The sequence below is a fragment of the Pan troglodytes genome, chromosome 7 (assembly GCF_028858775.2).
Source record: "Pan troglodytes isolate AG18354 chromosome 7, NHGRI_mPanTro3-v2.0_pri, whole genome shotgun sequence".
In the NCBI taxonomy this organism is placed as follows: domain Eukaryota; kingdom Metazoa; phylum Chordata; class Mammalia; order Primates; family Hominidae; genus Pan; species Pan troglodytes.
The window spans coordinates 11,886,996-11,910,714 of record NC_072405.2 but is presented as its reverse complement, the minus strand read 5'-3'; the positions used below and the strand labels follow the sequence as shown (position 1 = coordinate 11,910,714).

Below are 23,719 nucleotides of genomic sequence, written 5' to 3'. Positions count from 1 at the left end.
AATCTCTTATTTTATTTTTTTTTTATTTTATTTCATTTATTTATTTATTTTGAGACGGAGTCTCGCTCTGTCGCCCAGGCTGGAGTGCAGTGACATGATCTCGGCTCACTGCAACCTCCGCTTCCTGGGTTCAAGCGATTCTCCTGCTTCAGCTTCCTGAGTGGCTGGTAGTACAGGCACCCCACACCATGCCCGGCTAATTTTTTGTATTTTTAGTAGAGATGGAGTTTCACCGTGTTAGCCAGGGTGGTCTCGATCTCCTGACCTTGTGGTCTGCCCACCTTGGCCTCCCACAGTGCTGGGGTTACAGGCGTGAGCCACCGCACCCTGCCCCAAATCTCATGTTTAATTGTAATGCCCGGTGTTGAAGGTGGGGCGTGATTGGAGGTGATTGGATCGTGGGGGTGGTTTTTAATGGTTTAGCACCATCCCCCTACTGCTGTCTCATGATAGAGTCCACAGGAGATCTGCTTATTTTAAAGTGTGTAGCACCTCCCACTTCTCTCTGTCTTCCTCTTGCTCCAGCCAAGTAGGACATGCCAACTTCCCCTTCGCCTTCCACCATGACTGTAAGTTTACTGAGGCCTCCGCAGCCGTGCTTCCTATAGATAGTCTACCGAACCCAAGCCAATTAAATCTCTCTTCTTCAAAAATTACCCAGTCTCAGGTGGTTATTTATAGCAAGGTAAGCATGAGCTTATACACCTACTGAATCCTGTATACCTGGGGATGCCTAATGAAATGTCTCACACCCTGTTTACATGAATGTTGGTATCCATCACCAGTCAAAAACTGTGATGCTGACAAAGGATTCCTTTCTGTCATTTCTTGCAAAAGTAAAATATTCTCAGGGATTCTGTTGAATGCATTATCTACTTTTAATATAGTAAAGCCTACGTTAGCATCTAGCTGTCACTTTGTTAAAATATGAACCTTGATACCTATTTATTCTTTGCGATATCACAATAGTTATGGTGCCTTACACTTCGTTAAACAAAATCATCTGTAAAAAAATGCCTAGACTCTTTGTGTAAAGTATTTTTATTGGAGGTTATTACTACAGAGTTTCCCCAAGTAGGATGATCTGATATTTTCAACTTACATTTATTGAGCAGGGCAGTATTTGAGTGCCACGTGCATTTTCTCATTCTAAACAACTGCATTTAGCTTTCATATTTCCATGAGGAAGAAAGAAAACATACATTGCAAGTTGAACAAAACCATCTTCCCTGACAAACAATTAATTTAATGTAAATGAAAGCCATATTTATATGTGCATATGTGTTCCAATGTACTCTGAATCTATAACCATAATACTTTTTTCAAAGGGTTTTGCCATATTTAAAAGTTGCCCATAAACATTGTCAACAATATCTGCTGATGTGAAGAGCAAGTTCTTGATGTGATATTACCCCGTGTTCTTGCCATCGTAGTGTACTGAAATTCTATTTAGTTTTATAATTGTGGTCATCTACAGAGCTGCCTCACAATGCTCCCATGGAGAGGACTGTACTTTCTTTTATAAAAACATTTTTATGCCCTGAGTTATCTTCCTGACTTCATCAGACGCCTGCTGAAGCACCACCTGTCTTTCTGGCATATGAACGTAATTTGAAGTGCTGGCTTTGCCTTTCCAGGGCAAATCTAGTGTATTCTATGAACGAGGGGCAACAGGTGTAGCTCTTGCAAGCTGGACCAGGGATGGGAACTGGCGGAAGAGAAGATGTTCCTGTGGAAGAGATGCCACTTGCAGTTTTATACCCACTCCCCATGAAGAGCCACTCCTGCCTGGCACCTATGGCTTGCTGAAAAGATCTAAGCAACTTTGAAATAGGCAGGATGCCATTGTGACAGATGGGTCTCCGTGTGGCCAAGATGCCAAGTATTCTATGCATCAAGTGTCTCTGCTAAAAGTTTGAATCCCCGCCAGGAAAATCCAAATGGATGTCTGTCTCCAAACCCGGACATAATGTTTAGGGCGTGATGCTCTCCCGAAATCCACTGCCGCCGGGCCTTAACGTTCCCTCCTCTGAGGTCTAGGTGTGAAGGTTGGGAACTGCTAGCCCAGTGTTCAATTGGATGCAACAGTCCCCCAGCTGTTCCTGCTCCTGCCCTCTACTGGAGACGCAAGTCCATGACACCTCAGAGCCGTGCTCCTGCCAGGCCTGCTTTTTGTATGGAAACCCAAGAAAAATAAACATAGGTTGGTTCTGAGGAAAGGAAGATTGTACGCAGATATGTGGTTTCCAATCTATACTCGACAACACAGTGTAAACAATTTCTTATCTAAAATACGGATCAGAATCTATGATTGTCAGACTATATGTAATCTATTTTAGCAACAGATAGCTTTTTACCATTGCAGTAAATCCACACGGGAAAGTCTGCTTTTGGGAGGGGTGTTATGCCTATGAATTGGAGTATTTGTGTTAGATTTTTCTTGTATACATATTTTATATATATGTTATGTATAAATACACAGGTATATGTATGTGTATATATGCATTTCTCTTATATATATAATCATAAGCATGCGTATTCCATTTTCTTCGTTCTGCAACCACAGTTGGTAAGACTTGACTCGGCCTGACCATATTACATCTGAGAAACCGAGTGTATTTAATTCAATTTCTATTCCGTCCACACATGCAGTTTCTCATATCTAGTATGAATTGAATTAAATATGATAGCTATTGCCTGGTAATTTGACATGAAACGGAAAGTGTTTCATCATCATCATCATTTTCTTTGAATAAATGTTCTTTTCCTGTTTTCTGTGACTTGGGAATACCCCATGTCTTTCTTGTGAGTTCAGGAGGTGAAGGTGAAATAGCAGTAGGTGAAACTCCCTGATGTCCACAGGCCTCTGCCACAGCTTTGTCTTACATTGTGTTTACATGTGAACTCATGCAGGCAGTGACGTAAGCTGAGAAAACACATTACTCTCTTAAGTGTGAAAACGTCTCATGTTTATTACTAATTTCCTTTTCCGAGTTCATTTTCACGGATTAGTGTCCAAACAGAGGATCTGCTACAAAACTTGCAGAAGTTAAGATGACTGTTATATTTCTATCTTCTATTTTTTTTTTTTTTTTCTTTTTGGGAGATGGAGTCTCGCTGTCTCCTAGGCTGGAGTGCAGTGGCGTGATCTCAGCTCACTGCAAGCTCCGCATCCCAGGTTCACGCCATTCTCCTCCCTCAGCCTCCCGAGTAGCTGGGAGCCCGCCTGCCACATCACCCGGTTAATTTTTTTGTATTTTTTAGTAGAGACAGGGTTTCACCGTGTTAGCCAGGATGGTCTCGATCTCCTGACCTCGTGATCTGCCTGCCTAAGTCTCCCAAAGTGCTGGGATTACAGGCGTGAGCCACCGCACCTGGCCCTATCTTCCAATTTTTAAAGTGAAATGTTTCTCTTTCCTCTGCACACTCACCTGCATAATTCCATAGCTTTGTAACAGAAAGGATTGCACCTGTAATACTATAGAGTCTCATGACTCCGTGCTTTTGTTTCTTTAACTTTCTATGCACTTTTCAGAAAGAAACTGTGTAGGGAACTCAACTCAAATCAATCATTCATAAATTTAAAATCTTCCTCTCTGAGTAATTTAGGTATCATACTAAGATTTGTTTCTTCAGGACATGTCTTTAAGAAACTGCAGCATCACTCCTTATATGTGATATAATAATCACTGAATTTATAGTTTAAAATCTTAATTGGCTACAATTAATTAGTGCCCTATTTTGTATACATTCCTTTGGTAATCGCATTAATTAAGAAGGATGCACAGTAATCGGGTTCCATCCAAACAATAATATCCCTTAACAGCTGCTGGCTGGAGAAGCTTTTCTGGTTATGAAGCCCCATAGAGTCTGGTGGGAAGGTTGGCGTGCAATTTGGCAGTGACTCCCTAATTCTGGTAACACATGGACAACTCCCTCGCTTCCAGATTTGTCAGTGGTTCTTCCTAAGATTAATTGTAGTCAGGAAAAGCATGAAGATGGAATTCTAATCTGCAAAGTACGTCTGGTTGACACAGAACTCAGTCTTGGCCCAGCAACAAATACTGCAAAACATATGGATGGGAGCGTTATGAAGTGAGCTGTGGATGCATATGTTGGTGGCATTCCTCTGTAGAGCTCTTTGAGGGCAGGGCTACTCTTTAAAATAAGACATATGGGGGTAGTTTTCATTCTCTATTTGATCCTGATGGACAATGGCCATTAATAGCATTCAGTGAAGAAATATTCACTGAGTGTCCAAGCACTTTACTAGGAATTAGGAAAACAATTAATCAAGAAAAAGCAAAGGTCCCCCGCCAGAAGCATTTCAAGGAAAAGAGGTGAGGCTGTAAACAATTACTGCAAGTAATTATAACACCAAGTGAGAAGGACAGCAATAGAATCCACAAACCTGCGGCAGGAAAGAAGAGAAACAACTTGTGTTGTTTGACGGAGTTTGTGATGCACCTCACAGCAATGCTGCTAGGTTTGCACCAACCTAATCTTTGCAAGAGCCACTGTCCTGTGCCTGTTCTGAGTGGTAGACTCTGCTTTGATCTGTGATCCCTCACGATTTTTTTTAAAGCAGCTGGTGCTGGCCAGTTGTGGGGGCTCACGCCTGTAATCCCAGCAGTTTGGGAGGCCGAGGCAGGTGGATCACTTGAGGTCAGGAGTTCGAAACTATCCTGGCCAACATGGTAAAACCCCATCTCTACTAAAAATACAAAACAAATTAGCTGGGTGTGGTGGTGGGTGCCTGTAGTCCCAGCTACTTGGGAAGCTGAGGCAGTAGAGTTACTTGAACCCAGGAGGTGGAGGTTGCAGTAAGCCAAGGTTGCACCACTGCACTCTAGGTGACCGAGTAAGACTCTGTGACCCCCCTCCAAAAAAAATAGCTGGTGCTTTATGTCATTTTATGTCATTTGGCCTCCAACATTTCAAACTAATAGAAGGTCACTGGTGGTTATTCTGTTTCCCTTAGACTAAAAACATAAATAAATGAAAGTGCTAAACTCTTTGGTTCCTGACCTACATGTCACAGGTATTTACAAAGGAAGCCAAGCAAACTTGAGCTAAAATAGGAAAGCAGGCTTTTGAGAGTGTTCATTTCAGACTACCCCAGTGAAGTCACTAAAGGCGGGATTGAGACGAGCCTATGGGGCATCTGGCATGAAGCCTCGGGCACTTTGTATGGAAAGAGTTTTCTAGAAATGCTCTGCTCCCGTTTTCACCTTCAATCCTTGTCCAGCCTTTCTGCAATGGCATTGATCTACACAACCCCACAGCAAGTTTTCCTCTAAAAAGAAAAAAAAAAGCAGAAAATGATTTCTTAATGTAAGAAATTCTTCCCTCTTCTTTTATTAGATTCTGTTTCTCTCCACATCATTGTAGTACAATCTACTGCCTTCGCATGTTCTTGCCAATAATGTCAGTGGTAGCTCTGGAAGCAGGTCTCCACCTAGCTCAGTAAGAGGACTTTTCTAATTTTACGCATTGTCTTTTTCTTTTCTGTTCTTTCCTTTTCTTTTCTTTCTTTCTTTCTTTCTTTTTTTTTTTTTTTTTTTGAAGCTATGTGGAGCACTAGAAAAGTACAGAATCTGAAATTGGAAAGAACTGGGATTTAGGTTTTTTCTTTTTCTTTTTCTTCTTTTTTTCCTATAATAAAGGTTACAGAAGAAAGACAAAAAGAGTACGGACTTCTTGTGGAGAAATTATTAAACTGAACTTTCTGAGTGGGGGTTAAAATAGTACAAGCTAAAATATGTTGCCACAAAATAATTGTCTAGTAATGTTTCTGATGAGCTTCTCAGAAGCCTCAGAGAGGAATTGTCAAATGTATTTGGAGAGAAATGAGAAAACACCGTGAGGTTTAATGAGCAAGTACAATCTAGAAGTGATTCTTCTGGCGGCTTCTATGTTGGAACCCCAAGAAGAAACCAACGTGATTTACCAGCCCCTTGCTAGAGTTGATTCAGTTTCTGGGTGGTTATAAAAACTTATTTCAGCCTATTTATGCAGACTTCGAAGTAGTTATTTAGTGTGTAAATTATATGAACATTTCCTCACAGGAAATCAAATGCTTCTGTCAGGAGAGCTCTGAGATCCCTGGATGCAGGTAGAGGGCAGGTATTAGCAGTAAAGTTTGGCCCTGACTTGGGATTAAGGAAAATTATTAAGGAATGTTAATGACATTGAGGTATAGACCCACACTTAATCACATCGCATGGAAAAGTGTATTCATGGGAACTGGAAAAATATGCTCTGTCAGAGGCCAAGGGAATTACCTAACAAATCTAGAGCAAGACCAACAGAATGTTCCCCAGTGATTTTCAAAAATAATTGTCTTTCATCTGCATATTGGTTAAGTTATTCTCTCAGCACCTGATGAAACACTTTATCCAGTATGAATAGGCAGAAATTACGACTGGTGGACAAAGGTCATTTGAAACTGATGGAGCAGACAGAATTTGAGGAAAAGCCAAAATCTTTAATGTGCGTTGATATTAGTCCATTTTCACACTACTGATAAAGACATACCCAAGACTGGACAATTTACAAAAGAAACAGGTTTAATGGAGTTACAGTTCCACATGGCTGGGGAGGCCTCACAATCATGGTGGAAGGCAAGGAGGAGCAAGTCACATCTTACATGGATGGCAGCAGGCAAAGGGAGAGTTTTTGTAGAGAAATTCCCCCTTTTGGAACCATCAGGTCTCCTGAGGCTTATTCACTACGTGAAAATATCATGGGAGAGACCTGAGCCCATGATTCAATTACCTCCCACTGGGTCCCTTTCACAACACATGGGAATTCAAGATGAGATTTGGGTCGGGACACAGCCAAACCATATCAGTTTGATGGCTATCTAATGACATTTTTCAATTGGATGACTATATTTTCCCACCTTATAAAGTCCTTGTTGGGGTGAGACAATATATAATTATCTGCTTTATTATTTTTTAACACTTTCACAGAATATCTTAAAACACATTTCTATGACTGAATGTTTGTGCCCCCTTCAAAATTAATATGTTAAAATCTAATCCCCAAAATGGTAATATTTGGAGGAGCAGACTTTGGGAAGCTATTAGGTTATGAGGAGGGAGCTTTCATGAATGGAATTAGTGTCTATAAAAAAGCTTCAGAGATTCCTTGTCGTTTTTACCATGGGAAAACACAGCGGGAAGGTGCTTTCTAGAAACCAGGCAAGACCCTGCATCAGAGGACAAACCCGCTAATAACTTGATCCTGGACTTCTCAGCCTCCAGAATGTGAAAAATAAATTTCTATTGTTTATAAGCAATCCAGTTTATAGTATTTTTTATAGCAGCCAAAATTGACTAAGATACATCATCAACATTGACAGAAAAACCTTATAACATTGTATAAATCAAGATATATTCGTTGACTCTTCACTGTGATGAGATAATACAATGGAGGTGTAAATAGTCACATTTCCCAAGATGAATAATAATTTAGTCCAGTATAACAAGTGTGAGTATGTGTATAATGAAACACAATTTGAAATATATGTTCTGCAACATTATAACATTAAAACTGATATACAAATTTAGACAATACTGTAATTAAGATTCAGTCCTAAGTAAAGTCTGGTTTTGTGAGTTACAGAAAGTGCGAGTTAAGAATCTGAGATGCTATTGGTTATTCATATATACTGAAACATTTCAATCATTGATAAAGTTTAGAAAAGATAAATAATATAGTAAAATCATCCACAAGACTTCAGTTTCAGCTAGTCATGTAAAGGGCTCACTCCCATCCTCATAACAAGAAAAAGCTGGACAAACCCCAAATCAATGACTTTTCTGAACCCATCAGAGAACTGAGGTTGCAGGTTAAATTGCCACCTGGAAATGAAGGACAGGTGGGTCCACAGAGTCACAACCAAGACAAGTGTGCATGGATCAGTGGCTATAGGTGCCATATACAGGTGAGATCACTTAAATGGTCAGTTTCATGACCTGCTGGAGGCAGTGGTGTGAGAGGGAGAAAATCCGGGGGTGTGCAGTCTTAGGAGGCCCCTACACTCATTGCCTTTACTTCTGGGAACCCCACCAAGCGCTCACTGTGAAAATTCCAGGAATATCCCTTCTTACCTCTGGCAGGTCAAGGAAAAATGGACATTATGAAGTATCCTAGATCCTTCTACATCAGAAAGTCTTTCTCTTTAGGGAAAAATCTCTGCTAGAAGGTTATCAGGGAAGGGTGTTACTTCCATGTCAGACAGACCCCTTTAGCCTTCCTGTCTTACTAGTGGAAAATTCATACTTAGTGGGTGTCATGGCTTTAAGGAAATAAAACGGGATTTCTATAACTGGAAAAGTAGTAGAAGGCAAGGAGGAAAAAGGAGCTATTTTGTTGGGAAAATTGTCAGAAAAGTCATAGCCCCGAAACACAGGATCATTAAAAGACTCACAGCTAGTAGGAAGGTTATAAAACACTCTTCCATCCCTCACTACCACAGCAACAGGCCTCCTGCATTATAAGAGTGGATTACAGCAGAAGGCCCTGCCAGGGACAGTCATCTCTGAGAAGAAAATCAAACCCTCTGACACCTACACCTACAGCAAGCATTAAACATAATCCAACTCCTAGTCCGATTAACACAGATCTTCATGCTAAAGTCCTGCTTATCACATTTTTTATTAACCAATACATGTCAGCCTTTTACCAAAAAGAAAACAAGAAAAAGCACGGGGCATGCTAAAGGCAAGGAAAACACGTTCGGAAGAGGCAATGCAGTGGAATGACTGAGATTTGAGAGATATGTTGATATTGCCAGTCAGGGAATTGAGAACAATTATGATTTATCAGATATTTTAGATGTGTATGATTAGTATGCTTAGAGTGCTAATGGGAAAAGTAGACAACATGTAAGAGCAGATAAGCTATGCAAGCAGAAACATGAAAACTCTAAGCATCAAAAGGAATTACTGGAAATGAAAATAAAAAAAACATGGTGACAGATCTGAAGAATACCTCTGATGGACTCATTGCTAGACTGAATACAGCCTAGAAAAGACCCTGATGGACTCATTGCTAGACTGAATACAGCCTAGAAAAGACTCAAGGAGCTTGACTGCTGTTGAATAAAAACTCTCTACATTGAAATGAAAAGAGAAAAAAGAAACACAAAACAAAGAAAAAAAACAGAAGAGAACATCCAAGAACTATGGAATGGTTTCAAAAGGTATACCGTAAAATTGATTGGAATACAAAAAGAAGAAAAGGAGAGCAGAGAAACATAGATTTGAGGAATATACTGGGAGCTTTCCAAAATTAATGATAGACACTAAACTACAGAACCAAGAAGCTCAGAGAACATCAAGAATTATAAATCCCAAAATATCTACACCTACCCATGTCATATGCATACTGCACAAAACCAGAGATAAAGGAAACCTTGAAAGAATTCAGGAAGGAATACTTTACCCTACAGAACAGCAAGTATAAACACTGCCCCAAATTTCTTATCAGAAACTATGCAAACAAGAAGAGAATCGAGCAAAATATTTAAAGTTTTGAAAGGAAAAATACAACTACCTAGAATTCTGTACCCAGCAAAATTATACTGCAAAAGTGAAGGACGTAGACGACTTCCATGGAGAAAGAAAACCACCTTAAATTAATAGAAAACTATTAAACATTCTACAGAAGAAAAGTAATTATTTTAAAAGTAATAATTCCCAGATGGTGTATTAGAATATCTATGCCTATATCTGAGTCATAACCTTACTTTTATTTTCTATCAAATGATTTTAACTCACAAAAAGAAACACAATTTTTTGTTATGGCTGCAGGATATAATTAATAAACAATGGCCAAAGCGAGATGGCTATTGTCTGTAATCCCAGCACTTTGGGAGGCTGAGGAAAGAGGATTGCTTGAGCCCAGGGCTTTCAGACCAGCCTGGGCAACAAAGCAAGACCCCATCTCTACAAAAAATGAAAAAAAAAAAAAATTGCCGGGGATAGTGGCATGTGCCTGTGGTCCCAGCTACTCTAGTAGTTGACAAGGAGGATCATTAGAGCCTGGAAAATTGAGGCTGCAGTGAGCCATATTTTTGCCACTGCACTTCAGCTTGGGTAACAGAGTGAAAATCTGTATCAAAAAACAAATAAACAACAACAACAAAAAACACAAACCAAAAGTAATTTAAAAATTTTTTTCCATTTAATTCTAGTAAGATGTTATGAGGTTAGGATTTTTATATTTATTTTAAAGGTACAGATGCTGAGGTTTAGAATATTTATGTATTTTGCCCAATGTCGTATTTGCAGTAATTCATACTTGAGGGATTTTAACAAGGGATCTTCTCATTTAGGAGCCCAAGCTTTTTGCCATTTTGTCTGAAGGTTAATAGCGAGAGAGTTCTTTTGGCTTTTATAGTAGAAATCAATGTAGAAGGTACATCACAAAATGGAGAATAATTTAATCTTAAAAGTAGAGAAGTAGCTTTTCACTAGGAAGATTTCAAAAAGAGTAAAAGTTGTGGAAAAAATAGAAGTACAGGGAAAGTGATTTAAGTAAGAATATTTCATCATAATTCCCTAACTCTTGCACACACAGAAAGCAGCAATTATCTTAACTGTGGCTTGTTACATACCAAACAGAGAATAGAACATTCTCTCACTGTTATGTTAAATGCAAACATTATGATGGCACTTTAAGACATATAGATGAATTAAGTCTTGAATAAGTACAATTGTACTATATTTAGTAGGCAAGTCATTTAGGAAAGACTAATAGGAAAATACCTACTAATATAGTCGGTTTCCACATTTACTCACATTGTGAAACTAAAGGAACTTTCAAAAAAGAAACTCAAGGCCGGGGGCAGCGGCTCACGCCTGTAATCCCAGCACTATGGGTGGCCGAGGCAGGCAGATCACGAGGTCAAGAGTTGGAGACCAACCTGGCCAGCATGGTGAAAACCCGTCTCTACTAAAAAAAATACAAAAATTAGCTGGACATGGTGGCATGCGCCTGTAGTCCCAGCTACTCGGCAGACTGAGGCAGGAGAATTGCTTGAACCCAGGAGGTGGAGGTTGCACAGCTGAGATTGTGCCACTGCACTCCAACCTGGTCGACAGAGTTGGGGGAGGGGGGGGGGGGAAAGCAACTCACAATGTAATAGCTACGTTGAAAAGACAAACTTATTTAAAATATTTAGAATAAAAACTGAAAAAGCAAAGTGTGTGAAATCATGTAAGAAGATGTATTCCCTTGCTACAAAACACTTAATGAACACAGTCCTCGGTCCTTTAAGTTGCTGGGGCCAGACCACCTGTATTCATCCCTTTGACAACTCAGTATTCTAGCCACAGTAACATAAGTTGTATGCAAGAATGTGTTTTAAATGAAAATAATACTTAATAAAGCATGTAAAGAGTGTTAATTGAATAATGTATTTGTTTTGTTAATATTTACTTGGAAAGGAGTTGAGGAAGTGTCGTCTTCAGAACTGAGACAGCAAATAGTTTCTTCTGCTAGGGAAAGGGTGATTTTCTAGACTCAAGGGTTCCCACAGGAAACTTCCTTTTAAGCGAAGAGTGCAGGTAGTAGCATCTAGAAACCTACCATATATCATACAAGGATAATTTGATTATTGGTCAGCTCCAGAGGTGAGAGGGTCTGAAAGTTTCTTACAGTATATTTTTTAATATGCTTTTTATTTTAATTTATCAGATCAGACTTCCTGCCAAAAGTGGTGTTGCCGAAAGTATTTGAAGGCGGGAAGAATGAATGCGGGTTTGGGAAACTGGGACTGGTGAAAGGAAAGAGTGGCTCTGAGAAAGGCAATTAGATGTAAGAATAATAATTTTAAGGATAGTAAGATTTCTTTTTTTTTCTTTTTTTTTTTTTTGAGATGGAGTCTCGCTCTGTGGCCTAGGCTGGAGTGCAGTGGCGCGATCTCAGCTCACTGCAAGCTCCGCCACCCGGGTTCACGCCATTCTCGTGCCTCAGCCTCCAGAGGAGCTGGGACTACAGGCGCCCGCCACGACGCCCGGCTAATTTTTTGTAGTTTTAGTAGAGATGGGGTTTCACCGTGTTAGCCAGGATGGTCTCGATCTCCTGACCTTGTGATCCGCCCGCCTCGGCCTCCCAAAGTGCTGGGATTACAGGCGTGAGCCACTGTGCCTGACCGATTTTTTTTTCTTTAGAGAGTTAGGGATGATAGGGAATAGATGGAAATAATGTGTGTCCTGATTTAGAATGCCTAAAGCAGAAAGTGAGAGTCTTTCACTATGTGTACATGTATATATATTTTATAAATCTATAAATATACACTGTGGAAATATATATATTTTATAAATCTATCTAAGAGTCTAATGAGAAGAAATGGTAGCCTTTATGATATTATTTGACACAGCGAGTTATCCATTAGACTCTGGGCACCCTAAACTTCAGCAAATGACTGAAAATAGCTGGATAATGTGTTACTTGGAGGAGAGATAATGCCTGAATCAAAATCACAGATGAGATATCAAATATAACTTTTTTTTTCAGAGATGTGTTCGAATAGTACTCCCAGGATTTCATTCCTTATGACATTTAAAAGTTGAGTATATAGAGCACTAAAAATACACCACAGGGAATGATCCTATGCTGGCAGAGAAATGTTTGAGAGCTTCAAAAGGTCCCAGCTATTTTTAATTTCTACTCTCACACTACCTTAGAGTGAGTAATACCTTTGCAAATTGTACTATGTTGGTTGAAGCGGCGGCATGGTTCCTTGTCCCAAAGAGGCCCTGGACAGTATTCTACAGAAGTGCTTGCAGGCTCTTTTTCATTGGAAAATAAATGAATACAGTCCCGAAAGGTAGTAATTTACAGATCATTGCTGATAGGGATCTTCATGCCAGACTTTCTGTTTCATGTTACTATAACTGTCCAAAATAGCTGCTGAAGTTTTTACGTACTAAAGGTGTTTTTCTTTTTTTAATTTTGCTTTAAGATCACATTTACCTGTGTTACTTTCTTCCATTTTAGTTTTCCCCAGCACTTAACAAGGACAGACTCACAACACTCTTGAACTTCTGGTTGACTTGGATGGTTGGGCGCTCCCTGGCTCACTCACATATGTGTTTAATGATATTCACTATATGTGTTTAATGATGTTCTGTGGCTCCATGTGTCCACAGAGAGGGCAGTGTAGGACCTGGAAAGGGTACTAGGCTGTGAGTCAGGACGATTGAGCCCTACCAGCTGTTTGACTTTGAACATGTCTCTTACCTCTTCAAATAGCTAGTTTTGTTTGTGAGATGCAAGTTATTTGTTCTTTGCCTGACTACTGTGAAAGAGAAATTTAAAACTCAACCTTTTTGCATGCTGTAGGCATAAATAGTCATAGATGTAATAAATTATTGATTTTTTAATGGGAAATACATTTACTGTGCTTTCATTGTTCCTAAAATCCGCAGTTAAGAAATAATCAGGAATTGGAGCTTTCGATGATGCCTAATTTTAGGTGATGGTTAGTCATGATGTTATGTCCAGAGTTCAGAGATTTGAAGAAGGTAGAACACCTGCCCTCATTTCCTCTGACTCCAGAAATGATTCTAACATACTTTGGAATTCGAGCCTATCCTATCCTGGTTCTTTTCCATGGTAAGTCCTTTCTCAAATCTTACACTAATGCCAGTCCTCAAAAAAAGTATTAAAAAAAAATAAATACAAAATGAAGCCATATGATTTTACTCTTTATGAGAAGACTTATTTAAATTATAATAGCAAATTCCTTAACAGGCTCAAGGAAATATAGTCTTCAATGTCAATAAATGCATTATCGGCGTTGAAGGCATCCATGCAGCTGATGAGGTTAAATCAAGGGATGGGAAGTACTTCTTGGCCATTTGAGTTAGAAGAGCCAGGCTAACAGCAGGCCCTGCTGCTAAGAGGACTCCAGTTCCTTTTCCTCTCACCTTTCCATTGTGGAGCTCTGACTGCTTCATCTGTGTTGCTCTTTAGAGTTGTGGGACCTTTTTACAACCTTTGGTATAAACATTTAGTCCTGAATAACTTGCTTCAAAGAAAGGAGTTTCTAATCCAAGTTTACTTCATAATGTTTTATCATGTAACAAGTTGACATTTACAGGTATTTTAAATTGCCACCAGATAGACCACATGTTGCTAAATATATCTCCTGTTTCAGTATTTTTTGCAATTTTAAACAACATAGCTCATAAAACATTAAAGATATACATTTGTACAATTGGTGTATGCCTTAGCACGGTATCATTCTCAAGGGTAAAAAAAGTCACTCAACTGCTTGGACATCGTTTTAAAGACATGAAGCTTCCTGAATTAAAACCACGGGGGTATATTTAAGAGCTACTTATCAAAGATGGTAATTTTATCCATAAAGCAATTGCTAAATGGAAATCAGAAAGGTCAGCTGTAATTCACTCCAGGTAATGAAGATGACACACTAAGTCTGGCTGCAAGTGCAGGGTTGGTCAGACAGAAGCACTGTTTTAAAACTCAATCACAAATATTTCTCTGGGAAGATTGCATTAAAATCTGAGCAGGTCTGGAGCAATCACAATGTCTACCTTCTTGGACCTCAGTGGAGGCTTTGCTTGTGTCTGGCCATTTGTTCAGGAGGGAGGCTTTTCAAATTATGGCAGCGGCTTTACAGAGTAGATAATTATGGAAAGTTATGAATGACAGAAATTAATGCAGCTACAGTTTTCTTTTTTCGTTTTTGCGGCTGTTCTGCATCCATTATAGTTTCTTTTTATAGCTTCCTTAGTTATCTGCGGTTAATTAACATCAATAAATGACTGAAAATGTTATATAGTACTTTGATTGCATTTTTATCTTTTTTGCTTCTTTCTTTTGCAAACTATCATTCCTAATGTGTTAGCCACTGTTGTTAACATTGAAATTAAAATTATTTTTGGCATATTTAAAAAAACACAAAATTTACAATTTTGACTCGTTTCAATTTACATGCTTTCATATATTCAAAAATATATGTATATATATTAAACTATATATAAGTTTCTTTATATAAGTATATAAGTACATATCTATCTTTTACATATACATATGTGTATATATGAAATATGTATATATTTTTAAAAGTGTGTATATATATATGTATATATATTAAACCTACTTATAGATGCTATCAAACTACCGCCTGCATGCCAATGGAAGTTTTATATACTAATGTCATGTGGCATTAATTTCCCATGATAATATAAGCACAAATGTATATAATGGTATTTCTATAAGAGATTAACCTGGGATTTTTTGATAGTTTTTTGTTTGTTTTCATTTTTAGTAGGATAATTCATTATTGACATTTTGTTTAAGTGGGTCAGATTTTGACATGATAATTGCTTCTGAAATTTAGATTCCATTTAATATTGTTCTCAGTAAAAGAGATTTTGTTTGTTTGTTTGCCCTAGTTCACAACCTAGATTTTTATTTTAATTTTCTCTAATTTGTAATAATTTCTGGATGATCATTACAATCACTAAATGCCACTAGAGGACACTTGATTTTGAAATTTTCATGTAACTGCCAAACCTTAACTAAGAGTTCATTTCAATTCTACATTTCATAGAAATATATACAAATAAAATGATTATTATTTTCTGTATTCAAGTTAATGCAATTACTGAGAAATCCAGATGCGTTTTTCTCTTTCAGCCTCTGCCTCTCTGAGTCTACCTTATTCTTTCTTTTTATCTCTGTATGGGCAGCAATACTGGGTTGTTATAAAATTTGCAGTATTTTTATATAATTCAAACTTACAGCTGGAAGTAACTTGTATGACTTGTTAAAGGTCCAGTAGTGACATCAGAAATTGAATTCTATGTTCTTTAAGTATTCCGATTGTGTGTTTATGCATACTGGTTGCAGATATGTGTATAATAAAAAACTGTTCAAGATTAAATAGGTGTACAATGATAGAGCAAAGGTAACTTCATATCAATGGAATACTGTATGGCTCCGTATAGCTAATACATGACAGTATTCAAAGTTTATTATTATATATAAAATGAAATGTGCTAAATAAGTTTAGGTTGCATATTGCCTGTGTAAAAATATAAATGCAGTACATGTGTATGTATAGAAAAATAAAACATAAATGATAAAAATAAAAATATGTGTATGTATGTATATTTTGCGAAGAGGATACACATGAACCTGGTAACTGTGTTTACTGCCTGAGCAGATAAGCTACAGAGGCCAGAGGGAGACACATTTCCCATTTATATATTTTGATATATGTAGAATTTTATATCTTGTGCATATATCGCCTATTCAAAAGTAAATGATTAAAGTATATGCCATAAAGGTTATAAAGAGATAATCAAAATATTACAATGGTCAAAGGATGTTATTAGCCACAGCATGATAATATTTATTAATTCTGAGAAGAAAATGTCTTGAATGTTTCATGTAAAATTTGATATAAAGTTGCCATTTGCTTTGCAAACCACATTACATTTTTCACTTATTCCTGAAAAGATTATAGAGTACCTTTCCTTCTTTTTTTTTTTTTCCTCTTTAGAGATGGGTTTTTGTTCTGTTGCCAAGTGGCACAATCATGGGTCACTGTAGTCTTCAACTCCTGGGCTCAATCAATCCTTCTGCGTCAGTCTGCTGAGTAGCTGGGACTAGAGGCATGTGCCATCATGCCAGGATTTTTGTTTTATTAGATAAAGTCAGATTTTTTGTCTTTTTAATGGATGGAGTCTTGCTAAGTTGCCCAGGTGAGTTTCAAACTCTTGGCTTCAAGTGATCCTTCCATTTTGGTCTCCCAAAAAGCTGGGTTGACAGGCATTTTCCTTTTTAACAAACTTCATTGATATATAGTTATTTGGAAGAAAAGATGAAAATCAACAAATATACACATATATATTCTTTAATGTAGGTCCATATAGCCAAAGCCACAGAATGTTTGCATCATAGCTGCATTTCCTTACAGCCTCTTAAATGATGTTTGAAGTTGACATTATGGCTTTGGTATTTGACCTCTGGTTGTGAAGATCAATACGTGACTGACAATCTTTTTAACGTATTTAGGGTAAATGGAAGTGTCCTTTTGGCTGGTGGGAAGTGTATATATATGTCATCATCATGATGCTACTCACTCAGATGTATCTTATTTCTTTGAGAATATGTAATCACAATTGTGCTTCCCTCCAAGGAAGACACCTCTCCCTATCATTTACTTACCATCCTCTATGCTAATATGATTCAGCATCCTCTATGCTCTATGCTAGTATGCTAGTATGCATACTGCAAGTTGGATTTTTTAAAGCTACAAAGAGCCTTGCAAACTTTCTAGTTTTAAATTAAAAATAAAGTATGGGGAGAAAGGCTAATAGAAGTGTCAGGAAATGTAAAGAAACATCTGACATTTTCTTTCACTTTTTTGGTGGGGAGATCATATGAATTCTTACAGAGGTAATTTTAAGCTCACAAAGATGAAAAAGTATAATTGATGTAGCTTTGTTTTGAAATAATTCTCAACTATGTATTAAATTCTATGAAAACTTGAATAATGGAAGAAGCAATGAGCTGCTTTCAAGTATAGAAATCCTAACTGCAATAGTCTTCTATAGATAACTACACTTCTAATACCATTATACCTGAAATTTTGTGTTCAGAGGACACAAGCGGAATAAAAAATTATCACAAACTCAACAATGTAGTTTTCTTTTCTGGAGGTTAAAAAGACAACTTTTGAGGAAGCGTCTGAAATATAGTTGTTTCTACAAAATAAAAGAGGTTGATCTATACTAACCTTTGGTTTAAGAAAATCTTTCTTAGCCCAGATGACACTTTGAAAATGCAATTGCTGTATAATACTGACGAGGGTATACTGTTGCCCAAAATAATAAGTTGAATTGCTTCAACTCTGTGTAATCTCCTTTTGACAATAGCTTAATTTGTTCAAAATCGGCATTCTTTACTTTCAAATAGTATGGTGAATCATTAATTCATTCAAATGTATTTATTCAGACTTGCCATGTGGCCGCACTGTGCTGGGCACTTAGGATGTAAGGGAGAGAAGTAACTAATGGTGCACCTGCCCTTACGGTGACTGTGCTCGACTGAAGGAAGTGTGCATTACATAAGGACAGAAATTAGAGCCGTGAGAATTCATGTGTCATAGTTTGGCCTAGATAGAAAAGTCAGTGAATTCTGTTGAGAGAATGTGATTCTGAGCTGAAAATGAAAGGATAAGTTAACTCCGTGAGTGGAAGAGAGAGGCAGATTTTCTAAGCACCCAGCAACATTTGCAAACCTCCTTGGACAGCAGAGAGTAGGGCGAGTACAGGAGCTGGATGAACAGCCTAGGGGCACGAATCTGGAGCCAGAGATGCTGGAAATCAGAAGAGGCCAGAAAGGTGGCACTGGGAGAAGCATGCACATCACCATCTGGATTGTGTAGAAATCAGAGACTGGCAGACCAGAAATGGTGACAGCCTGGGCCAGGGTGAAGGGGAAGGGTAGGAGGACTGGATAAACTGAATGTTATTTAGGAGGCTGCATCTCCAGAACTTGGTGATAGATATGGTGCAGAGGCATGCGGAAGGAGGTTTGTCAAGGGTGGCTCCAACATTTCTGCCATGAAAGTTGACAAATGGTGTAGCTATTCATGGAGCCTAAAGACATAGGAGGTGGATGAGTTGCATATGCCGATTCAAAGTGCAAAAGGAGGTGGCACTGACAGGTGAAGCTCGAAGGGAGGTTGGAGATAGAGGCACCCAACCCGTGTCTTCATACCCCTGTCAGTTTGGGACTTGAATGTGGTGAGGTATGTCTTTAAGAAAACTAGAGTGTGAAGAAGATACAAAAGCCAGGCATGGGAAGGTGGAAGGTGAGTCTGCAGTGGAAGCAGAAGGAACTACCAGAGATGGAGGAGGAAATGCAAAAACGTCATATTTTGAGGAAGAGAGAAGGGAATAGATTAAAGCAACAGACATCCTACTTAGATTAAAAATAAGACCCATTTATTTAACAACTATTTCTTAAGGGCCTACTGTGAACAAGACTCTGGTGATGGGTAAAGTCTAGGGAGAGAGCAGCTGAAAGGCTTGTCCCCAGGTATGTCTGACACCAGAGAAAAAGCTATCTACAAGACTTGCTTATTTGTTACACTGTGTGAGGCCCTCTATGTTCTGTGCTTGTATCCTCTTGGAAGATGAAGTTATAGTGCATTCTAGCTTTTTCTTTTCCCACAAGAAAAAGGTCCAGTGAGATATGATTAGAAATTTTTAACTATACACATTTTAATGAGAGTTGTTCAAGACATGGTCATCTTATATTTTTGCAAAACTACAGATGAAACCCTATACGTTATGTAACCAGAGGTAACTTCTAGAAGAAAAAATATTGACTTTCAGTGTCCAGATCACCATGACAAGAAAGAATGATATAGATATGCTCATTTGCTTCTTATTTTGTGAGACAATGAGATCTAACATATCGGGATTTCTTCTCTTTAATTGACTATGGACATGCGTATCTACATTTAATTCTCAATTACCTAAAATACTTCCTGGGAAAAGTATCTTTATATCCTTCCAAATAATTCCTCAGTATATTTCATCTTTATTTTGAGTGGCTCACTTCTTTGTTAGTGTATGCCACTTCAATTTTAAAGGTAAGAATTTATGTTATCAATAATGTTATGTTTTGCTTATAATGCATGGATGGCAATACCTTACAATTTCAACCAAAACTTCTCTGAAGTATTTGCTTCAAATGATGTTTCTTCCTATAGGACATATACCGACACATATAAATGCAGTTGTGAGAAAGGTTTTAGCTCAATTTGCCTATTGATATATGTATAACCAAATTACCATTTCAGATTTATGTAACAGATCATACTTAAATCACAGGATAGGGCTACATTTTAAATTATCAAGCTGTCCCCAAAGGAGTCGATTGTGTTTAGCATAAAGCTCTCACTTCTCTATTTTTAAGTAGATATCATTACTGTAATATTAAAAATAATTTTATAACTGTAATCTCAGAATAAAATTCATTATCTCTAAATCTAATCTTATTAAAATGTAAATAATGTATCTAGCTGTTATGTTAAAACTTAGACAAATAAACCACACTGTCATTTCTGTCCTGCCACAACTTTTGATTAATATAAAATATAAATATTTATTATGCAATTTTCATTTCACTTCCCCCCGCTTCCAAAAATGAACTAAGTTTACATGAAACTCAGAGAGGTTTTCAAGGACTATATAATAAAATCTATTCCATTTCATTTTTCTCAGTCTTTCCTGTCTGTATAATTTGACAATTTTCATAAAAATTTTTCATAAAAAAATTTCATTCCAGACACTGTCGTTATTAGCCATTCAAAGAACTAGGATATGATTTGTGAGCCATGCTCACTCTTGGATTTAAAAGAGCAGAGGCATAAAGACCTGTTTTATTGTCCTTCTGTAATGGGAGCGAGCAGGCAAGCATTTGGATTTTGGTCGGCTCTCACTTACACTTTCTATACCCATGCGGTCCTTCTGTGACCATCACCCAGTCACTGTGTGGCCTGAATTGCTAGTACTTGACTGCAAAAAAATGGCAGGTGTGACACAGAAATTACAACAAATAATTATAAATCTAATGGACCCTGTCAAAGATGACAGGTGTCTTGGAAAAATAATACAAAACGAACATTTTATTTCTGGCCTAAAACTGGCAAGTCATCTAAGCACCCCGATGCTCTCCGTTCATGTGTGCGTTTTAATCATTCCATTTGCAATGTAACAATGCACGCTGAACATTCCTCCCTCAAATATCAGAAGGCAGAGGATATACACATATATATGGGCAATATTTATTTACTTGTTCGTTTGCTTCATTTTACCAATAATCCATTTCTAAATATTTCCAACTAATAAAACCAAATCTTCTTTAATTTTCTTGTTTTATAAACTGAAGTCCGTTTTTCCAGTACAGAGCTAAAAGAAAGTAGCCCGGGATAATTTAAAACTAAGCATATTATAAAAATTAGACTTATGTTTAGAATCTAATGTCCCCACTTAACAAAGCCTTGCCTTGCTCTTGTTTACGATGTAACATACAGACTACAAAATCTAGCTTGCTTTTCTCATCTTAGCATTATACAAAAACTTATTTAAGTCTCTGTCTCTTCTGTATCATCTACTGGCATATAACTTGAATTCTTAAAATAACATAATGCAGTAGCAGTTCATGAGTAGAATTCATTCTTTAATACGCAGATAGAATGTATTTAAGTAATATGTAAAAAAAAGTTGTGCTGGCTTAAGATACTGTATAAATAATACCATATTATTGGACATTAACATAATGACGAATAATGAGTTTTGAATTTTATTGGTCACTAAGAATTTATAAGACGGAGTAACAAATTGCAATCTATTAAACACTAGCACATAGTTTAATTTTGTCGACGAATAGGATATGAGAGGTTATCGCCAGGGTCTACAACAACCCAAACCACTCCTTAAAGATATTCCCATCAGCAAGTAGAAAAGAGTCACTTGTTTTCTTGGTAAGTCATATTTGTTATAACTTTTTTCCTGTCGAATGGATTGAATTGGTACCTCACTCGCCCATGGCCTATAGAAACAATATATATTGGCATACTTGGTAAAACTCTATTTTATTTTTTCCGTTTTTTTCTTACCTAAATGAACACTTAAATTTTTGGTTGATATGATGAAAGGATTTTGACACAGTAGAATCAAAACAGACGTGATGTGAGTTTTATTCTACCTCCCCTGACATTGCACAGCTTCCTCTTCTGCACTCGGGAGATAATAACATGCACCTGCCTTGCTCATAAATTCATTTAAATAAAATACCCAAAGTCAAGCCTGAAATTGTAGGCACTCAGGAAAGGCCAGTCATGATTTTACTCCTGAGTTTTAAAAAATTGATAAAACTGTCATGGGAAAAGAGAAGTCAGTGTAAAAAACGAGACACATCACAAAAATGAAAGAAATGTAAATGGAGAGCCCTTCCTTGGCTTTGCCCAGGGAGACAGGCGGGTAGGAACAATGAAGGAGCCCAAGATAGTGTTACTTTTTCCTGCCTTGGCCAGTGTTCCCGGCAGCTGCTGCAACCCTCCGTGGCTCCAGCTCTCACTGGGTAGCCCTGCAGTTCCCTCCGCCCTACCCCGCTGGAGCCCTGAAACTACCTCATTCCCTTATTCCTTCAATCTTGCTTAGAATCGGAGGACTCCTCATCATCATCACAAGCTTGAAGTCTTGGATCATCCAGCACGTATGCAATCCTTCCCCTGGAAAAAATTTCCAATATTTAAATACTTGAAGTGGTTTCTGTTTATCCACTGGGACTCAGAATGGATAATTTATGAACATGGTTAAATATTAAATCAGTATGTGTAAGGTTAGGTGAAGGAAGTATCTGAAGACATGAAGCAAAGAGCAGAGAGAGTGACAACATAAGATAAAAATTTTACAGACAGAGTTTCAGTTTGAGAGTTTCAACATTTTCCTGGTAGATGCTCCATAACAAAAGAATTGAGAAAACATAGGTAAATAATCGAAGCGAGTAAATAATTTTTGAAAATGCAAAAGCAATGCTCCCTGTATTAAGCTCAAATATGCAGATTAAAGTGTGAATTAAATATTGAAAAGCATGAATGTAAAGAGACCCATAATTAGCGATATGCCAGCGAAAAGCATATAGAGACGGACTGGATCAAGGTGACCTGCAAAGTTGAAAGAACCAGACTGAGAAGACACTTCACAAAAGCCATGCTGAATATGAAAGACAAAGGAAACAATCTTTCAAATTTTTTAAAAAATATTTATGCTACTAAAAGTAGCATTGATTTCAGAAGGCAGAAAAAAATTTTCAGACAGAGGAAGGCCTCAAAATAGTGCAAACCACACAATGAACTACAAAGCATTATAGAATCATTACAAATAACTCAATCAGAAAATGGTTAGGGGAGGATGGCAAGAAATTAAACATTGAAAATTAGGTCTGAAAATGAAGGGAGGATGTCAAAAAAATAATTGGTAACAATTCTGAACCAAAATTCAACATATTTACAACAGGGGAAGTAACAAAAGGCCAGTGAAAGGAAGATAAATAATATCGTGCTGACGTTCTCAACGTTTTAGGGGATTTAGGAGCAGCTGTACAGCTTATTGATTTTAAATTTACTTTGGTAAAGTTTGATATCTTTGGTTAATTACTAGAAAAATAGAAAGAGGCTTTGTAGCTTTGAAGACTGAGGAGAAAAAAAAAATCAGGAAGGTGAAGGTGGATAGCAATTTGGAAAAAGGAGCCTCATCAGACCAACCACAACATCAGAGTAGGAAAATCATATCATAAAAAGAAGCCCCCGAATAACTATAATCAATACCTTTGAATCAGCAAAATTTCTTTATCAATAAAAACACTCCTTTTAAAATTTGTATAAAAAGACTGTGAATTAAGAAAGAAAACATGTACTAAACAAATGCCAATGATAAAGCCGAATAACAATATTGATATCACAGAAAATGAAATTTACTCAGGCTTTGAATGGGAAAAAGAGGGACGTGTTTGGTGCATCATACTGAGCTAAACATGCTGTTATATTGCTCCAGAAACTGAAATATTGGAGAGAAACAAAGACAAGTAAGTCATAAGGACTTACCATTTTCATAATCGTAACACACCTGAGTCAGAAATTTTTCAT

The 23,719-nt window shown here is 37.5% G+C and overlaps 1 protein-coding gene across 2 annotated transcripts in view; it reads left to right on the top strand.

The window, feature by feature from the left end:
* The window catches only part of CSMD1 (CUB and Sushi multiple domains 1), a 2,064,385-nt gene that overhangs the window by 77,257 nt on the left and 1,963,409 nt on the right, over positions 1-23,719 (top strand). The window lies entirely within an intron of this gene.